We start from the raw sequence: 6,000 nt of genomic DNA on the forward strand, positions 1-6,000 counted from the left end.
TAATTTGAAACTCGGTTTTATGATGGCAAGCTTGCTGACAATTTCCGCCTGAGCTGTCCCCGGGCAAAACGTCGTCTGAAGTAGAACGGGAACTAATTGGAATCTTCAAACAACGGATCAGCCGGATGGTCGTAAACGACCGAAGCTGGTGGAGCAGGGATGGCTTTATCAAAATCTGCTCAGCGTTTAGATCAAGTCAAGATGTCTGCACAAGCACAAAGTTAAACACAGGTCTAGGGGGAGGTGTTAAGGTTCCTTTCATAACGACTGCCACTTCATAATGAAAGTTCTTATGATTGATTACGCTTAAAGCATTAAAAAGAAGGTAACTTTGGACGGATGGATGATTCTGTAGCTCAACTGGTAGCAGAATCACAGTTGAGCCCCCGCTTCTAATCAGTTGGTAGCTGTGAGACCCCGGTTCAAAACCGCGGGAAGGGTATCCCGGTTGGGGCCGCACCCGCCTTTCGGAAGGGACGTAAATGGGGGTCTCGTCATCGAGGCTCGAGGAGGTGCCAACAAATTCAAAATGAAAAAAAATTGGACGGAATGCCACAAACCACGCACAAACCGGACGAGAACGACTTTTCCGATTCAAGGATAATCTTTACTCAAACAGTAATTGTAACCGTCTAGAGGAGCGTTGTTGGGAGGTTGTGACCGATGTCACCACCATTGGGCATACGAACCTGCCAAGCTAAGACATTCCGTCCGATATTTATTCTTACCCAGCTACACGCGACCGACTAAGCTCGCCGTCCCTTATCCAATGTCACCGAGGAGCCATGTGATTAATGGCCACACATAGGATGTAATAATCACGCCTACCTTAATGCCAGGTTTGATCATTAATCGCAAGTAAAAGTCATCTAGATTAATAACGGCCGATGTTACGGGCAGATAAGGAGACGTGATGGGAATCTTAAGCCCCGGTGACACATAGCCGTACATGGCCTCCCCAACTTCCCCAACCATGGCTGGGAGTGGTTCGGGAGCAAAGTAGGCTGTGGTCGAATGGTGTTCGGCGCAGTCGGCTGCTGTTCGGCTGCGCCTGCCGAATGTTTTGAAATTTTGAAACATTCGGCTGTGGACAGGAGGTCTGGAACGGGATGGCGGGTGGTTGGGATATGTCAATGGTGGCCAGGGTGTGTTTGGGAGTCAAATTTGACTCTTAAACTTAAGCTGGTCAGACTGCTCCCGACATGTTCGGCTATGTGTAAAGGGTTATGTGTAAAAGGTGACAAAGGACATTACGTTTAGAATATTCACGCGGTACTATCATACACGAAACCCATTTTTTTCTAACAACATTTTTATGCCACTGTTATTTACTGTATCTTATGGTCTGTATTGTGATACGATAGTCGGATACGGCTTCATTGATTCTTCCCTCAGAATTCTATGTTAGTAGCAGATCGTCTACTTGATTCATCGAAGGCCTTCGGCATATCGAGAATGTTCGATGCAGTGATATGATAAACGATATCAATCCACAGGGTTGGAGAAGGTAATCATTTTGATCGGCGACAGTGTAAAATTGCTAACGTGTATAATTAGTTTTGTGTCGGAGCCTATTAGACACCTCATGGGTCTAGCGGCAGGCATGACGAAAAGGGTCGTCTGTGAAACAAGTAGGAACACGACTATTTATAGCGGCACGTGATGTCGGGAGAGTAATTGGCGAGTAATTGTGATATTGCAGAACTTGACTCTCTTTCTCCGTGGATCAGAAGGCGTAGGTTCGAGCCCCGCTCAGGCATGGGGTCTGGAGTTGCATTCGTCCTTTCGGATGGGGACGTAAAGCCATTGATGCCCTGTATGCTTCAGCCATTAGTCTCAAGCGTCAAACCTGTCCAAATTACATGTACAAATATATATAGAATCCAACATACTTCGAAATGAGTAAGGGCGACACGATGTGCTTGTCAGAGTAAAAAAAACGCGAGCTGTGGACTATTAGGTATAGATAAAGCGTTACGTTACGCTTCGCCTAAGTCTGAGGAGGGACCCTTAAATTTACCTGACGCTTGGATACCATCCAATACCCAAAATATGAATTCATTCCTCATCTCTCTTATTCTCGGAAGGCACTAGTGAAGATCACCTTCGAACTTTCATTCTAGCATTTCACAGCTTTCTTCATTATGACGTTCACAAATCACGTTGCAGTATGGCGTTTTAAATGAGGGTCAGCCCCGTGATACCGCGAGACTGTGTTACCGTGTAGAGACTCTGCGTGTTGCCAGCCGATAAGTCAAGTGCACAGGTTCGCTATCTCTAGACTCCAGGAGGACGCAGCGTCTTCGGTAATCTCTGGGGCTTCCGGCGTTCCGCAGACGCCCGGTGGGACACAGGGACGGGTTCAGATGAGTTGAATAATCACCGTGAACATCGTCTGTACGGGAGCTGTCTTTGACTACTAAACAAAAGAACGCCTCCAAATATAGCAACCACTTCCTTGCAGTAGCTTAAGTACAGAGCTTTTATCTACATATCTTCTATATATACACGATGAGAAATTTCCGCCAGTCTATCTATGTTATATGATAAATGAACGGATCAAATATCTTGTTTGTGTCTCAATTTCATACGAGCCAAAGGCAATGCTTCGCATATCTGAGTTTCTAGGATGCAGTCATGGAAATCTAAGAAATATGCCGCAGGGCATCTTTGAGAAATTGCCATCCGCCGTCTTTTGTTCTTAATATAGAGCTAGTAGTCGTCAGCATTCGGTATCGACTTAACGTTAATAATTCATGGTCGATGAGTTGTCCAAAAAGTGGAACTAGGGCACCGGAAGGACTCGAAACGAGGTCACCGGCGACAATCAAATCAAACAAAGATCTGCTGTTTTTAGTGGGAATGAAGTCACTGGAGAAAGAAAAACTGTTGCACCAAGTTGAACAATGTACATCAAGAAGATTATGCGCCAATACACGTAGTAGATAAAGCTTGTAGTGCAAATAACCGACCCAAACAATGATTATACTCAAATGTTCTACCATTCTTAAACAAATCAGACAAAATTGATATTGGGTTGCTTTCATCAAAGGACATTACCATAATGTTTACTTCTACTTTTCGTAAAGAGGAATAATCAGATAAAGGGTTGAATATTTTTGGGTTGTTCTTGTCGTTGATTTGTGTAATTGAACGAACGCACACATCCCCCTCCAGACAATGACGTACACAGTCCCGACGTACAAATATTTGGCGTTACCTACGTCAATGAACTAAGAATATCAAATAAAACATACATTTTGATAACCCTGAAGTTTAACACAAGAACCTACATGTTTCTTTGGTTAGAAGCTAGCAAGCTAAACTGTCCGACGTTAAAACTTGACCGCCCTCTAGAAACTGTGATGTTCGACACACATGTAGAAAACACGACGTGACAAAGCAACTATCACATTATACAACCTTTCGAGAAGCTCAATACACCGGAAAGAAGGTATGTAGCGCCTGACATTTGCGAGATTACTACAACCAATAATGCCCTTTAGGGCTTCGGTTGATATTGATTTATTAACCACAGCGTAAATCCCATCTTCACGACCATATGCACAACGTGCCTGGGTGTGATATTACCAAGACAGGTACATAGCAAAAATAGCCGGCGACTTCAGTGTACACTTTTATCAACAGTGATGATAAGGTCAATAGATATAACGAAGGTTACCAGCGCTGTAATACAGGCTTGCTTTGCCACGTCTCTCCTCAATATCGATGGGAACTGTCTCTGAGCCTACCTATTATGAACTAGAGTATTACAGCACCAGGAGAAAGTGATCTGCGAGGATCAAGTGCCAAGACAAGGGGGCGACCAATTACTGAAGCAACCAATGAGAATCCTTTCAAAGTAATTCTATTTTTCCACGTCGTTCTCTTTGCATGTAGTAATATCGGGGTATACAGGGGCATTGTAATATCAACTTCTCCTTGATATTTAAAATAAAATCGATGTCCATGTCTGTTGTTTGATACACCTGATGCTGGCTTACAGCGGTTTAATAACTTTATTTGCGTGGTAAGCTGTTATTCTGAAAACGTCGATGTCGTGGGATTTAAACTGAATTAAGTTGTGCTGGATGGAGATTATGAGAAGAGGGAAGATGGAGAGAGTAGTCACAGAATCGGAAAACCAGCCTTATTAACCCAAACGGATAAGTTCTCAGGGTAAGGACCTCCGAGGCTTCATTTCGTGTGTTATCGATTGTTTTCTAAAAGCCTCTTGATGATTTGGAAGCACGGAGATGGTTTCTGACTGAATTCTGAGGCTACTTCTCTCTTCTGGATTAGATCTAGGTAATACGCGAAGGTGTGATGGGATGCACTTCGATCAACTACCAAATGTCAAATCTCCTGTTTTACCAGCATTTGTTATTTTCCACAGGCACATTGTATTTAATGAATTCAATGCGCTCCGTTCTGTCGATAGATTCAATTACATACTAGGAGGTGATAATCCTTACTGTGTACAGATAGGTATAGACATCAAAGAATGTTTGGACATTAGAACAAGCAATGTATAAGTATATCACATGTGATATTTCGATATGTTGCTCTATCCCATATGATTGTGTGTAATCAAACTCATTTGTATGCACTTATTCGTTTGTATGTATGTATGTATGTAGTAGACCTTACGAAAGTCGCTGTGCTTTTGTTGTGTCAATAAAGATCTCTATTTTAACACATAGGCTGAGGGTCACCTGGGGAATTTGGTAGAATACTGAATGCTTTTGGATGCGCACGGGACTAGTGGGTACTTTATTGTATACTGTAAAAAATATCACCATCCATTGGAAAAAAAAAACTCCCCCCTCTGGGGTTTAGGACTCCTTTAATAAAACAGGGTATGCCCGCAGACTGAGGTGAAGTGTGACGTCAGTAACTAGTGCAATGTGTCCTCGGAAATGCTCGGACCGTCTTCAGCCAAGCACACCGGGTCACCGCCAACCTTTCTTTCTTGTGTGGGCTCTTTTCTACTTGCTGTGGTTTATTCACGGGGCTTCCGGTTTAAAGCCCCATCCGGAAAGGTTAATGCAACCCATCGCACCGTGGCAATGTCCAAGCGAGGCTAGAACCACGCGCTGTATTCTGTGGCCGTGTATATGTATATGTCGATTTACTCCAAATGTTTCCAACGCTCGAGATGAAGACACAAACTTTGTTTGGTGATACAAAGTGACACAACATTCAACTACTTTACCGATATGAATCAGCAATAATAGCGTCATAATGCACCCGTATCAACCAACATTTTGCAAAAATATTGTCTAGATTATATAGTGACAGCACCTAGATAGTCACGTTAGCCCGCAAGGAATAACAAACCTTTTATGATGGAATAAATGGCTTTCAAATGTTGTCTTGCACGATCTTCTCCACGTAAATGTCAGGAATAATGCACCATCACTAAAGTAAAACTTTTTCCGGTGTTTTACCGGTAAGAACGTTCCTTTGCCTGCCCGAGGCCAATATTGATGCAAAGTGGGCCGATAACAGGCTAGAATAGAGCTTCCTCCAACCCCACTAAAGTGGACGAGGTTGTTAAATTGTTACTTAACACCCCTAGTGATGATGTACAGGAAAACCACGGCGTTAATGTTAATGGTAGTTATTTTTCAAATTACGCTTTTAAACAGGAGTGTCTGTCAGAAATGGGTCATTAGGAAACCTTAATATCTTGCGTCCCAAAATAGTTAGAAAATCACATTAGCCCCGGCTGTCTTATTCCGTTTCTCGAGCGTGGGGTAAAGTGGGTATCGTGCAAATCAGCGTTCTCGCGATGATCAGGCCGAAATTACGAGACTTTTCTCGGAACTGTGGTCATGTGACTCCCAAGGTGGCTATGATTGGTTGACTCGTTTCTCCCTCTCATCGGCTGAGTCTGGGTAGGATTGGCTATTCAGGTAGTGTTGAGTTCTCTACCGCTAACGGCGCACGTGGATGTCGGGACGCTCTTCTACTGGCAGGTGGGACACTTCCTCTGTT

The sequence above is a fragment of the Branchiostoma lanceolatum genome, chromosome 1 (assembly GCF_035083965.1).
Source record: "Branchiostoma lanceolatum isolate klBraLanc5 chromosome 1, klBraLanc5.hap2, whole genome shotgun sequence".
Lineage (NCBI taxonomy): Eukaryota > Metazoa > Chordata > Leptocardii > Amphioxiformes > Branchiostomatidae > Branchiostoma > Branchiostoma lanceolatum.